General features: G+C 39.4%; 1 long non-coding RNA gene across 3 annotated transcripts; it reads left to right on the top strand.

Moving 5' to 3' along the window:
• The first annotated feature begins 1869 nt into the window (after positions 1-1869).
• On the top strand, positions 1870-15244 carry LOC148210032 (uncharacterized). 3 transcript variants are annotated; one of them, XR_015792273.1, is made up of 5 exons: positions 1870-2281; positions 2433-2536; positions 2650-5186; positions 5261-13989; positions 14163-15244. It is a non-coding gene; the product is annotated as an uncharacterized LOC148210032 (long non-coding RNA). The 3 variants fall into 3 exon arrangements; XR_015792272.1 differs by having other exon boundaries at positions 2433-5186; positions 14163-14276; positions 14951-15244; XR_015792271.1 differs by having other exon boundaries at positions 2433-5186.
• The last annotated feature ends 329 nt before the right edge of the window (positions 15245-15573 follow it).

Here is a 15573-nt window from a genome sequence, read left to right as displayed (position 1 = left end):
AACTAGAAATGGTTACAAAAACATGTTTAGTTTTCTATTTTTTAAAAAACAAAAAATAAAAAACAATTATTAAACAGGTATGGTTTTTGTTTTTAAAAAACAGAAAACTTAAAACTAAAAACTAAAAGCAGACAATAGAAAAACCAAAAAAAAAAAAGGAAATTGTTATCAAATAGGTCTAAATATTTTCATATCAATATGATACCAATTGTAACAATCACAAATCATCAAAACATAGAAACTCAGATTTCACTTCCTATAAAAATGAAATAAACACGAATCAATAAATATATCGTTACTAAATAATAAAGCATGAAACACCCTAAAATTAAGCATACTCAACAAAATACATCAAGAGATTTCATTATAAATATAAAATGCTATTCTTCAATAAATCAATCAATATTGACTGACTCAGTGATACTTATAAAATGCTATTCTTCAATAAGTCAATCAATATTGACTGACTCTGATACTGATTTCAAGAAGTAAAGTTTAAACAAATTTAAGCTCTTAATATCAAAATAAAAATTCTAAGAACAAACCAAAGATTATAAACTCATGTCAAGGGCTTAAACAATATACCTAAACTGATCAATGAATGATATATCAATTTCATACCAATTATTTTAATTGTTATAAAGAAAGGAAAAAACAATTTGTTTAGATAAAAGAAGAGCATCTATTTTAATCCAAGAAAACAAACAAGTCTACAAACAAGTACTCCCCTAGGCGAACCAAAAAGAAAAAAAAAATCAATAATTAATTCCAAGTATCAAAATTCAATCTAAAAATAATAATCAAACATAGAAGATTTTCATAAAATTTCAAGCAATTAAATAACTTCTTCAACAACTTGTTACATAACAATGTATAAGTTCAAAAACATAGAAAATTATTTCACAGAAACAAAAATAAACAGTTCAAATATCCAATAAATAAATTTTACAAGAATATTTTCAATATAATAATATATTAAAAAATTATTAAATTTCATCTTCTAAATAATAAAGTTATCAAATGAGGAAAATTTTCATTTGAAGCACCAAAATTAAGGGGAAATTCAGTCGAGCAACTCTTTTTTTTGATAGAACATAATTGATTTTTACCCCCTTTTGAAATATCAAGTTTTCCACAATTTTGCTTACATGACTTTGGTGTGAAATTAGACATTACCCCTTGTTACTTTATCTTGCTTCTTCTCTTCTTCCGTGTGACTTTATGTGAAATCACATTTTTGCTTACATGACTTTCGTGTGAAATTACATCACTTTCGTTTGTGACTTTCATTGTGCACAATAGAGGAAACTTTAACAAAAATTATTTTTGAAGTGGATGAAGTAGAACTCTCATCATCATAACCTAATCCTCTTTTATCACTACATGATTTGCCAATGTCAATTATTTTATCTAATTTTTGTGCACCTATTGTCAATTTTTTAATACCTTCTTTAGCACATTCAAGCTCATGTACAAAATGTGACTTATTTTTTTAAGAGCTTTAACAAGTTCATCTCTATAAAAAAATATCATGCTCGAGAAATTTAATTTTATCTAATAAAGCGAATTTTTCGTTTTCACATGACTTTTCAATAACATCATGTTTTCACACTATCATTCACATTACTTTTCAAGCATGCATTTTCCTTAACCAAATAATTATTTTCAATATTCAAAACATTTATTTCATCTTTCAATAATTAATCCCATTAGACATGCTAGAATATTTCTTTTTGAAAGCTACATATCTTATAAGATCATCATAAGAGAGTTTTTCAAGATTTACCTCATTGTTGTCATCTTCATCTTAAAAGGCCATAAAGCAAATATTTGCAATTTCTTCATCATCTTCATTGCTACTCTCATAAGCATCATCCCAACTAGCTTTAAATGCCTTCTTTTTGGATTTCTTTGAAGAAGATTTTAGTTGAGGATAATCCTACTTCACGTGCCCCGCTTTCTTACACCCATAGCAAATAATTCATTCATAAATAATACATTAGTTGGCTTGAGGACGAGCGACGGGCTTCGACCATTTTTTGTTTTTTTAAAACCCTAGCATATCTCTTCCTTTGCCTCTTAAGCTCCTCAAGCCAACCGCGATCCCTTATTTTCTTTCTTGTTTGTTAAACCAGCAATGCCACAGTTCGTGAAACTAGATTCGGCAACGTGAGCGGCAGTGCAGCCCAGATCCACGAGCCATAACAACCACCACCGACGACACCCTTCGAGTATTTCCATTTTCTCACTCAAAGAACTTACAAATCAGACTAGAAAACATGTATGTTTGAACTTATCTCACACTATTTTAATTGCATTTATTCAATTTTGTAAGAAGTTTCATTTTGCCCTACTTTTACAATGGTTTCTGAACTGAATGAAATCACCAACAACGTGGCCTAAACCCCCCAATGTTGCCATTTTTGTTGCAGGAAAATTCGACCCTGCCCATCCACAAATACGACTTGTGTCTCCACAAATCCTAAATCATCATCCTTTGCATTCCGTTTAAACCAAAATTTGACTGAAAATCCAAGTCAAGTCTTATTTCTCTGAAAACTGTGCACTATTTGCTTCAATGTCGTGCTATATTATTGGGTTCTCTTGGTTTTGCTTTTCATGTTTTTGCGCTACTTAATTCATTTGCAGAAGCTGCAAGAACTAATCCTCAAAACACATAAAAATGTAAAAATCGAGGTGGTGGAAGGCACCCCATACGGTAATTGAACTGAACTTACCAATAACAGTTTTGAACTTTACATTACAAATTGATATACATGTTTGGTAAGCTTTCTGAACATTAAATTTGTTACGAGAATGATAAAAACTTGAAAGATGTCCATTTTTGAATGATATTGGTAACCTCTGGTAGTGTATTTAACAAATATCACACTAGTTCTCAATTATTTCCTAGCAAGTATTTTGTAGTCTTCTCCTTTAATATTCTCATTTGTGGAGGCTGCCAATGTGGACCAAATCAGCAACCACACTTCCCCAATACTCTTCATCGATTTACTTATTGTTATGATCCAAGTTTTGTATGATAAGATATCTAACTAATGTGTTCCATAGCTCTATTATTTCAAAGATGTAAATTGTTAGGCTGATAAATTATCTATTCATTTACTTTTGAATTCAATTATTCAATTTTTCCACCTTACATGAAAAGTTAAGAGTAATTGGATATCCTTGAGGTTCTAATATCTAACTGCTTCTTAGGCTATATCTCCATATTTGCTCATTTGATCTTTACTGTCTTTCTATGGTTTTAGTATACGAAAGATTCCCTCCTCGTTTTTCTCACCATGTGCATGGCTGTTGCTTCTTCTGATGTATAGAAATTTTGTCACTTTGGGAATTTAGGCATTTGCAAACATTTTTGGACCTTGGTGCCTACATCTTAAACTCAAACTCCCCCTTATTTTCCTTTTTCCCTATCCAAGTGGATATTTATTTTCCTATTTTGCAAAAGAATTGGGTTGACAAATTTTTATTTGCTTTCTTGTTCCTTTTTCCTTTGTTTTAGGTTGGGAATCAAGTTTTTATTGCAAAATTACAGTGAAGGTTCCAATTATTATATAACTTGTGTACCTATATTTTTTTCTCAACACGTTGAGAAGATTATTCCCCAAACTTCCAGTGCAACACTGTTTATGTAAAGAAATGAACAAGGTTAAACCCTGGTCAAGATCAAACTTGGTTCTCGCTCCAACTTCAAGCACAATGGAAAGACCTGTAGAACAAGGCAAAATCTCTGACGCTCAAGTTAGTAAGCAGCTCATACTCAATATTAGGTTCGAGGAGAAATTTGATACATGAGGATGAAATGAAGCCCTCTATTTATAGGTATAGGGTCCGACAGACCTTGCGACAGGGGGTTATCTTGGTCGGAATGAATGTCAAACCTATCGGGTCATTTAGATCAAACCCAAGCGGGTTGATCTAACAGTTGTCAGTTAATGAAGACAAAATGGCTAGGTCCTCAACCTCGGAAGGTTCGAGGTGGAGTTGCCTAAATATTTTACATCTTATTTTTGAACGTACCATTGTCCTCCACGTGGTACCTCAATTTCTTCCCGAAACATTGACCCCTTCTTTGTCAAGTCCGAGATCGACCTGGCAGAGAAGTCTTTCTATATAGGAAATTGGGTGACGTGGCGACTTCCAAGTTCGTGGTGAAAAATATAGCCCTTGGAGAAATTCGGCGATCGAGTTGACAGTTGTAAAAGTACTCAAGTGCTCCGAAGTTCGATCTTCTCTTTCATCTGAGTCGTCACTTTTTAGACACGTGTATGGTGGAGATTGAATTCCAAAGTGCTATAAATAGCTCTAGGGTTCAGATTCGCTTTTAACGCTTTTTGAAAATTGGAATTCGACCTGAGCAGCTCGGAACTTACTCTAGGTCAGTTTCTCCCTTCCAATTTTATTTGCATTTTTCCTTTCTTGATAATGTCGATTTCTTTAAATTCTTCTAGTAGTAGCTCCTTTAGCAGCTTTGGTCGGAGTTGGAGCCCTTCCCCTAAGCGAGTCGATTCTGTAGAAGAATTTGCGAGTAGGTTATACTCCGAGTTGGAGAAGGAGATAGATAACCTTAGGTTTTTTGATGACGATGGAGATGATAGTGATACTTCTAACACGGGTCAGGGGGTTGGAATTTCCTTCCCAAATGCCTGAGGACTACCTCGGCCCCCTCACAAAATGTACAACATTCCTGATAACATCATCCTTTGGGTTCCTTGGAAAAGAGAACATGCTGACAACCCTCTAGAGGGGTGCGTCACACTTTACCTGAAGATGTTCGAGTACGGCTTCTGCCTACCTGTTCATCCCTTAGTACAAGAGTTTCTAGTCCGAATTGGACTTGCTCCTACCTAGGTGGCTCCTAATGGGTGGGGTGTTGCCTTTGGTCTTACGGTGTTGTTTTGGCTTTAGATGCCGAGAACTATAAGGGTTAGATCTGCTTAGGGCAGACCAGCTCTTGACCTGTTTCAAGGTGAAACGCATTTCCACGAAACCTGGCCGTTACAATCTGTGTGCGAGGAAAGGTGCAGTGGGCATCGTTAAAGGTCATACCTCCATAAAAAAAAAGTGGGTAGGAAAATGGTTCTACGCCTCCAGAGAGTGGTTGGCGAAGGATGAGACCGACCAACCATTTTACAACATCCCCTGTAGATTTGGGAACTTAGGTAAGAGGTTGTGTCTCCTGCTAATTCAGGTTTTGACTGTCCTCGTACCCTAACTTGCTCCTTTCATTTTGCAGTTGCCATCAGACCTGTTCCTCAATTGTCGCAATCCACGATTTGATATCCTGAAGTTTTACAAGGACAAATTCAAGGGCGGCAAGAAAGTCGGTACTTTACTAACCGACAATCTGTTACTGACCAAGGTGAGGGGTGGCTGCTGTGCTGGACTGACGGACGATCCAAAGGCTAGAATGGGGGCAACGTCTGACATCGAGATGAGGTTCAAGGTTGAACCTTCAAGCATTGGGGTGAAAGACAAGGTGATGCAAATGTCCAGCTCCCGTTTTGATCGCTACTAGAGGCGAGCATCAAAATTTGTCAATGCTCGTGGCTCGGCCACACAAAGGATGTTGGACTATTCTGCCGAGATGAGACCTCTTCTGACTAGCAGTCTCCCAACACTTAGGTATTTTTTAATCGACTTATCTGACTTTGCCGTTGATCATTTTTGCAGGCACATGTTGCTGCTTGCCATGCCGCTGTGATGATGAAGGTCGAACTAGACGGTCACGATCTTCTCACAGTAAAGGAGTGATAGGTCTCTTCAATCGCTCTTGAAACTGTTGCAGCTCTGAAAGGAGAATTGAAGGAAGCAAGGGTCGAGGTTGAAGCTTGGAAGTACACTACGGAGGCTGACAAGGCCGAGTTGAAGAGTGTCTAAAATGAGCTTGACCATCAATTGGAGGCTTTAAATGGCGCTCATGTAGCCGTGAAGGGCCTGAAGAAAGAAAAGTTAGAGCTTATGAAGCTCAACGACTTGCTAGTCCATGGTGCCGAGGCTCACCAGGCTAAGGTAGGGAAGTTGAAGGTCGAAGTGGAACACTACAAATCCAAGCTCAGTAATGGCGTCTTCCTGGAGGAAGCTTGTCAGCTCCATCCAGACTTTGATGGCTTCGCAAAAGATTTCAGTGATGTTGGCTTCAAATTTCTAATGAAGGGTATCAAGGAGGTGGCCCCTGAGTTCGATCTCGAACCCATCAAGCTTCGTTATGCTAAGAAGTGAGCATCTGGTCCAAACAAAACTCCTGATCCCCAAAGTTTGGTGGACAGGTATCTGAAGGACTTGAACTCCGAGGTCGAGGATGATGAGAATGATGACGAGGAGGGCCTATCTCAAGAGGGTGATGTAGCTGGCACCACTCAAGAGGACAACAAAGTAGACCTTCCAGCCGTTGGTGTCAACTCCTCTCAAGAGGTCGGTGTTGTGGACTCACAGGAGCTCGACTTGCTGGAGTCGGCCTCACCCTTCAATTGTTTTTTAATTGCTTGTTTTCTTCATTGTGCTTTTTTGTAACATTTGTGGGTTTTGAGGCATATATACCTCGACCCTATCTTCAAGACTTCTAATAGAATCAATGTTGTTTTCGTCTACATTCGTGTCTCGCACCTCTGTCCTGTTTGATTAGTTTCAGTTTTTATTCAAGTTGCATTATTCTTGGACATCGCGTCTGCTTAATAATATACATGTGACCCCCATTCGATTTCATGTCTAACTAATTAAATACATAAGACATGAGATTGAATCAATTTGAGCATGTTTTTTTTGCTTGGTAATACGTGAATATTTATACAAGTCCATACACTGTGAAATATTTCACAATTCAAAGATAGTAGTGCTTAAATGCTCTGCATTCCACGGATGTGGGAGTAGATTCCTTTCCAGATTGGCCAACATGTATGTGACTGCGTGCACGATGGCTTTGATATTGAATGGCCCCTCCCAGGTTGGTTCCAGCGTGTCAACGTGCTTCTGAACCTACCGTAGGACCAGGTGTCTGACTTGAAAACTCCTATGTTGAACTCGAACATTGTAGTGTCTTGCCATTCGATTTTGATATTTTGCCAGTTGTAACTGTGATTTTTCCCGCTTTTCATCCAAAAGATCTAGGTTGAGGATCAGTTTGTCCTCATTCCTGACTGGCTCATAATAGTCAATCCTCTTTGTTGGCAAGCCGATCCCGACAGGCACCATGGTCTCGGAACCAAAAGCCAGAGAAAAGTCTCGCCAGTAGATTCTCGTGGAGTGGTTCGATAAGACCAAAGGACTTCAGGGAGCTCCTCGGCCCACTGCCCCTTTCGTGCGTCAAGTCTTAGTTTGATACCTCGTTTAATAATTTTATTGATGGCTTCAACTTGTCCATTTGCTTTCAGATGGGCTGGGGATGAATTTAGATGCCTGATTCCAAGCTTAGAACAGAAGTCCTTGAACTTCGCGTTGTCAAATTGTTTGCCGTTATCCGTCACAATGGCGTTCGGAATGCCAAAACGATACACTATATTTGGCCAAATGAAGCTTGTGGCCTTCACCTCTGTGATAGTGGCGAGCGCCTCAGCTTCAACCCATTTGGTAAAATAGTCAACTGCTACCACGACATACTTTGTCTGTCCCTTGCCTAGAGGAAAGGGTCCGATCAAGTCTACCCCCATTGAGTAAAGGGCCAAGGAGCGGTAATTGGAGTGAGAAACTTGGGTGGCTGATAAATGATATTTGCAATGTGTTGGGAATTGTCACGTGTCTTTACGAATTCCTTCGCATCTCGGTCTAAGGTGGGCCAATAATAACCTTGTCGAATTACTTTGGCCGATAAAGACATGGCCCCTAAGTGGTTGCCGCACATTCCCTTGTGGGTTTCCCTGAGAACATAATTTCCATCTTCAAGGGTAAGACACTTGAGAAGTGGTAAGGAGAACCCTCGCTAATATAGAACTCCATCTTAAAGTATGAACCGGGCTGCTTTCCGTATCATTTTCTTCGCCTCTCTTAGATATGCTGAGACACTGCCCATCAGATACTCTATGATCGAGTCCATCCAAGATGGAGGTTAGGAGTCGACTTCCATCATGTCTAGTTCTAAAATTGAAATAGTGTCTAGTATCTCCACAAGGATCAATCTGGCGAGATCGGTTTCGTAAGTAGATGCTAGCTTGGCTAAGGTGTCTGCATTTGAGTTGTCGCAACCTCAGAATCTGGCTGATTTCGTAGGTTTTGAATTGGGCGAGGTGTGACTTGACCTTACTCAGGTATTTCTCCATTCTAGAATCTTTCGCCTGATATTCTTCCTTAATTTAATTTTGCAATCAGCTGAGAGTCGCTATATACTTGGATGCGGCTGGCTCCAAGTCCCTTGGCCATGTGCAGACTGGCTAGCAGGGGTTTCTACTTGGCCTCGTTATTTGAGGTGTGAAAGTTGAAGCGGAGGGCATACTAAAAGCGCATTCCATCTGGTGCGTGTAGGAGCACACCGGTGCCGCATCCTTTGTCATTAGAGGACCAATTAACATACATGGTCCATGGTAGGCCGGTCTCTGAGGTTGGGGTCAGTGGAGGCGTGAGTTCGGCTATGAAGTCGACCACTGTTGTCCCTTCATAGTTGTTCGAGGTTCGAACTGGATATTGTACTTACTTAACTCCACTGCCCATTTCATCAATCAACCAGACGTTTCTGACTTATGAAAGACTTGCTTCAAAGGTAAGTTCGTGAGCACGGTCACGGCATGAGCTTCGAAGTAAGGCCTAAGTTGCCGAGCTGTTGTGACCAAAGCGAGGGCCAGTTTTTCCATTTTGGGGTATCTGGTCTCGGCCTCGGTCATAGCCTTGCTCGTGTAATAGACCGGACTCTTGTGCACTTCTTCCTGCTTGATTAAGGTCGAGTTGACTACTTTGTTCGATATAGCTAGGTATGGTCATAACTTGTCTCCTAGCAATGGCTTTGCCAACAACAGTGCCAAGCAGATGTAGGACTTAAGTTGTTCGAAAGCCTCATCGCACTCAGCTGTCCATTCAAATGACCATTTCTTCCACAACACTTTGAAGAAGGGGAGGCACTTATCAGTGGATCTAGAGACAAACCTATTGAGGGCTACAATCCTTCCATTCAAGCACTGCAACTGTTTAAGGGTCTTTGGTGCTTGTATCTCGAGCACGGCTTTGATTTTCTCAGAATTGGCTACTATTCCTTGGTTATTCACCATAAAGCCAAGAAACTTCCTCGGAAATACCCCAAATATACACTTGGTCGGATTGAGCTTCATCTGGTATTTACGGAGAATTTCGAATGTTTCAATCAGGTCGGCAAGGTGTGACCTAGCTTGCTTGATTTTGACTAGCACGTCATCCACATATACCTCCATATTACGCTCGATCTGATTCGTGAACATTTTTTTCACCATCCTCTGGTAGGTCGCGCCTGTATTTTTCAGGCCAAACGACATAACCTTGTAACGATACAAGCCTTGGTCGGTTATGAAGGAGGTATGGGCTTGATCGGGCTCGTACATCTTTATTCGATTGTATCCGGAGTAAGCATCAATAAAGGTGAGTAGATCATGCCCAGTCATTTCATCTATGATCTGGTCGATCCTTGGAAGTGGAAAACAATCCTTGGGACATGCCTTATTTAAGTTGGTGAAGTCCACGCACATTCTCTACTTTTTGTTGGATTTTTTAACTAAAACCAAGTTAGAGAGCCACTCGGGATACAGAATTTCAGTTATATATTCAGCTTTTAAAAGCTTATTAACTTCCTCAACTATTACATCACTCTTCTCCTTATTTACAAGTCTTCTTTTTAGTTTGACAGGTTAGAATGATGGGTAGATGATGAGGTGATGCACCATTATTGTCGGATCGATACCGGACATGTCCTCGTGGGACCATGCGAAGACGTCTGAGTTGGATTCGAGGAAAGATATGAGCTCTTCTCTGTCAGTGGCCCCCTGCTTGGTGCCTATGCTGACTTGCTTTTCTGGACTAAGCAAAGGGACAAGCTCGAGCTCTTCCGTTGTTGTGGCGCAATCTGAATGGTGCGTGGTGGGGGGATCCACTTCATCGCTAAGGGTGCAAACTGGTGACCCCTTGAGTGCTGCAGTATAGCACTCCCTTGAAGTCTTCTACTCTCCACGGACTATGCTGACCCTTATCAGAGTTGGATACTTCATAACTCGGTGAACGGTAGACAGGATGGCCTGGAGCGCCTGGATGATAGGTCGTCCAAAAATGGCATTTTAGGCTGATCTGCCATCTACCACCACAAACTCGACCATCTTGGTGTCTTGGGTGTCTCGTTGGCCGATCGTGATGGAGAGATCTATACATCCTTCAGGATTGACCGTTTCCCTTGCAAATCTAATCAAGGGTGTTGGACTCTTCTTTAACTATGCCCTGGTCCAACCCAAAAGAACGTAGGTGGTGAGAGACAAAATATTAGCGGACGCCCCTCCATCTATAAGCACCCTTCTGACCTAGACATGGTTAATCAGAGGTGAAATTACCAAGGTGTCGTTGTGGGGTGAGTGAACCCCTTCGAGATCGGAGTTAGAGAATGAAATGGGGCAGGACAACCTCTGCACTTGAGTGGTGTAAACGTTCTGCCGAGCCTCTCTAGCCAACTTCTTCCTTTTGTTTTCGGATTGGCCCCCACTTGGGCATCCGAAAATAGTGTTTATGACCGCAGGTCGGTCATCTCTCTAAGGTGGTGTCCTTGAACGCCTCTTCTCATCTTTATTTTCTGCCGAGCTTGATCTCAACTTGCCAACAAACTTTTTGAAGTAGCCATCTTGAATGAGATCTTCAATTTGGCACCAACTCGAAACAATTGGAAGTGTCGTGGCTATGATCTCTGTGAAAGCGACAATATATGACCCTGTTTCACTTATCGGGATCTCCTTTGAGCTTTCCAGGGTGCTTGAGGAGCTTCTCCATCCCGATCTCTTTGATGTTAGTTAAGATCTTCGAGATCGAGATGGTGGTTGGCGTATACCCCTCATAAGGTCGACTCTGCTTAAAGCTCGAATCCGAGTCCTTATAGTCAGATCGATCTTGGGAGGGCTGGGAAGACGATCCCTTGTCCTTAGACTTGAAATCATACTTCCCTTTCTCTTGATAGTTTAATTTTTTTGGTCGGTCTTCTTTTCCGTCCGACCTGTTTTAGTTCAGAGCATCTCCTGTCCATCAATGACTTTCTTAGCCTTTTGCAAGACCACAACAAAAGTAGACGATGCTTCTTCTCCCAATTTAATCGTCAATGTCACATCGGCCATACCAGTAATGAAGTAACACATGGCAGAGTCGTCCGAACAGTGCGCGACCTTGAGTTGTTCCTCCTAGAATCTGGTCACGTATTCTCTGAGCGTCTCGCCCTCCTTCTGTCGAATGGTGGCGAGACGGGTGGCTATCTTCCTGTTGTAGTGCCAATAAGAGAATTGGCTTATGAATTCTTCCTCAGCTAGCTATAAGTCAAGATAGACCTGGCTGGTAGTCTCATACACCAGAGTCGAGCGCTACCGGTTAGAACTATCTGGAATGCTCGACATTTGATGGCATCAGATACCGCCAGAAAATCCATGAGATATTCGAAGACCTCAACGTAGTTTTTTGGATCCTTGGATCCATCGTAGGGCTTCATGGTGGGCGTCTTGAACTTGGCAAGGTTAGGTGCCTCTAGAATTTCCAGGCGAACGGTGACTTACCCATTTCGCCAAACTCGAACACACTTTCTTTTTTCTCGCACTTTGTCTGAAGAGCTTCAACCTGTGCGTCAAACTTGCTCTTCATCAGGTTGAACTCCTCCCTCGTGATCACCCCTTTAGGCACAAACGGAGTGTAACGAGATTGAGCATTTAGGTTTGAATTCTTCCGTGAACAAGAAAGGGAGACGTCTTCGCCTCAGAAGGCGGAGTTCTTCTTCTTCTTATCCACTAGCACCTTTCGTAAGTCATCCTCTTAGCGGCTATAATCAGCTCCATCGTCATCATTGGGATACTGGTTGTCATTGTCTAGGTGGAGGGGAGGATCTCGGGTTTCTCCTTCTCGGTTTTGATCCTTCTCATCCTCTGGGACCCTAGATTGGGACCCAATACGATTGGCTCGCATCTTGTTGTATGTCTCCTCCATCATGCGCACTCGAGTGGGCATGTCATCGAGCTCGTGCTGGAGGGTGGCGAGGACATCAGGATCCACTGCCGGTGTGGACTTGTGTGAAGTCCTTTTGGTCGTTCCGCCTCGACCACGATGGGTCTTACTTGGCTGCGGATGAGTAGGATGGAGGGTCGTATTTGCATTACGGGCCAACTTGCAAGGTTGGTCGCCCTCTTGACCCCACTAGACCTGATCCTCCGTGTTGTTTGCATCGACCTCGTAAGGGAGGCCGTTGTCGCCATTCAGACCTTGGCAATCCGCATAATTGACTGAGGTATTCGGTATAACCATCTCGGATTTCTTAGAGATATGGATGACTTAAAGTGTCGTTTCCCACAGACGGCGCCAAATGTTTATGCAAATAAATGAACAAGGTAAAATCCTGGTCAAGATCGAACTTGGTCCTAGCTTCGACTTCAAGCACAATGGAAAGATCTGCACAAGAGGGCAAAATCTCCGACGCTCAAGTCAGTAAGCAGCTCGGACTCAATATTAGGTTCGAGGAGAAATTCGATACCTGAGGATGAAATGAAGCCCTCTATTTATAGGTATAAGGTCCGACAGACCTTGCGACAGGCGGTTATCTTAGTCGGAATGGAGGTTGAACCTGTCGGGTCATTCAAATTGAACCCAAGTGGGTTCTTCAACCCGTTTGGGTTCGATCTAACCGTTGTCAGTTAATGAAGAAAAAATGGCTAAAGTCCTCCACCTAGGAAGGTTCGTGGTAGAGCTGCCTAAATATTTTACATCTTATTTTTGGGCGTATCAATGTCATCCACGTGGTACACAATTTCTTCCCCAAACAAACACACCAATTAAATGCTTAAATTGTGTTTGAAACTTGATATGGATGCTTTTACTTTCAGGATGAATGATGGGTGGACAGGACATTAGTAGAGGCTTTGATTGTACGGTAAACAAAAGCTTCTGTAGCAGTCATGTAACACTCGCTTGCTTTTTCATGTTAGGATACATAAGCGATGGTTAAAGATATAAAAAATAACCTCATAAATTGATGGAAGATGTATAGGAATCAAATTTTCATAAAGTTATTTCTATCTTTGCGACTTTGTAAATTTTACCATTCAATCGTCGTGTGAATTAAATAGATTCTTGGTGTTTCTTGAATCATAGCATGTTGGCAAAATATAACCCTAAAGAATCTAAGCAAATGAGATATTTGCTCACGACTAGGATAGGTCATCTTATACTAGGACTTGTGATATACAAATAATTTTACTTATTTGTTTTGTATTCTCATGTAGAATAAAGTAATATCTAAAGTTTGATCATTTTACCTTTTTTGGAAAGTGGTTGAGGATAATTGGGACTCTAACTTGTAAACTTATTTATTTTTTTTTTTTGTTGACAATAACTTTGTAAACTTGTTGGTTTAAATAAAGTATTGAAGAACTTAGCTTATTTGTTACTGGTTTTCTTCCTTTAGAGATGTTTGGATGTAAGACAAGGGATATTCATTTACGCATACACTACTTGAAATTTGTGCTGATGAGTTTCATGTTTGTGGAGATGCAACTATTGTACTAAAGGAAACTCTTGGTTATTGTTGTTTAAATATAATATATATATTAAAAAAATACTATATATATTCTAATTCTTACGATGAATGTATGAATGAAGCAGAATATCATATTTTCTGCCTAGTGTGAATGATTGGAGTGATATGAATATTTTGCTTTACTAACGTTTTAAGTTATACTTTGCTGTGTTAATTTCTAATGTTTGCTTAGAATACTGTCTTTTAATAGTCGGAAACATTCAAGCATGGGAACATGTGCCTTTATGAGGCCTTTCTTCGGAAGAGTTTTGGTAAGTTAAAATTTTACTTTTTTTTAGTTCAAGGTACATTTGTTAAAATTTATACCATTGCATTTATTGGTTGAAGAAGATAGTTTGCAGTATTTTGGCTACAATTTTAAACTCTCATTGTCTCTCTATTCATAACTTAGGGACCTTACCCTTTTATCTATGTCATGTTTTAGGTAGCACAATATTTCCACGGAATGTGACACTACAAGCCTTAGAGCCTTTCATATGTGATGCTCCAAAGAAAGTACCGTTCATATGTTTCTTTAATTATACGTAAGCAATGAAAGGTAAGTAGTAAGTATAATTTTCATTACTTTATCTCCTTTTCATGGGTAAAACTTTGAACCATTTATACATTTTAATATGTGTTGGCTATATCAGTGAGCTGGCTAGTTGACATTTTGCTCATTTTGTTCTTTTATCTTCTTAACGAAGCAAATTGTTGTTACTTTTTTAAATCAGCAAATTGTTCTTACTTAATGAATGAGAGATTAGTTTAGGAAATTTGTGGGTAAATGTTGTGAATATTGGTTAATCGAATTATGTTAGAGGAGTATTCATGTATCTTGTGGTTGCTAAATTCTGTTGGAGGTGTCTTAGGATTTGTGATTATTGAAATTATGTTGGAGGTGTTATGTGTGTGAAACTTATTGGTGGATTGTATTGGTGTTGTGACGGTTAAATTTTGTGTTAAAGCTTAGAAAAGTATTTATGTAGTATATACAATATTTTAGTATTTCTTTTTGTTTTGTCCAGATTTTTGTAAAAACAATGTCAATTCAGAATTGACAATCACAACTAATTGTCATCATAAATCTGCATTAATATTCTATGTAAAAAATGTTAGTTACAGACGAACAATATCGGTTATTTCAATGTTAGTTAACAACCGACACCGAAAACTAACAAACATCCTACCCTACCATGGAAATAACCATTACTGATATTTTGTTTTTGCAAGTTTACTAAATTTGGAGGAGCCTTGGCGGTTTCAAAGAGTGTCTGGAATTGGTACAGAGTGAGATTTGGAGTTTTACCAAGAAGATTAGACGTTGTTGTTGAAGTGAGAGTACAACCTTGGTGATTACTAAGAAAATTGAGAATATTGTTGCCGTGGAAGTGCTGTTATATGAGTTGAAAGTATGATTTTAGTTAGATTTTTGCTTAAAAGTAATGATTTTAGGTGTTATTCTTTTGGGCAAGATTAAGGATTTTATGCCCTGCATTTTATTTGAAATTGATTTTTTTGGGACTATTTTATTAACCGGAAATTAAGAGATTCGTGGTTATTTCAATGCTGAAAATTTAGAATTTGATTTTATATGTCTGCTGGAAAATAGTATGTACTTTCATATTTTGATTACATATCAAATTCTAAAATCTGGAGGGTTGAGTAATGTTCTTTCGTCGAGTTATGGCTCCCGTTCAAGTGCATGAAAATCCTCAAATTTTATTACTCTCATTGTTCCCAAAGTAAAAAAAAAAAAAAGGAATAAATTTTTGTTTGATAATCCAAGGAAGAGAAATTAAGTTCAAAATAAGAGATAAATTGTTTTGTTTTAAAGTTGAAGTAAGTTTTTTTAA

The sequence above is a fragment of the Momordica charantia genome (genome assembly GCF_013281855.1).
Source record: "Momordica charantia cultivar OHB3-1 chromosome 7 unlocalized genomic scaffold, Mcharantia_2.0 BLBB01000007.1, whole genome shotgun sequence".
Lineage (NCBI taxonomy): Eukaryota > Viridiplantae > Streptophyta > Magnoliopsida > Cucurbitales > Cucurbitaceae > Momordica > Momordica charantia.
The sequence above is the reverse complement of the archived record's forward strand: the minus strand, read 5'-3'. Positions and strand labels throughout refer to the sequence as shown.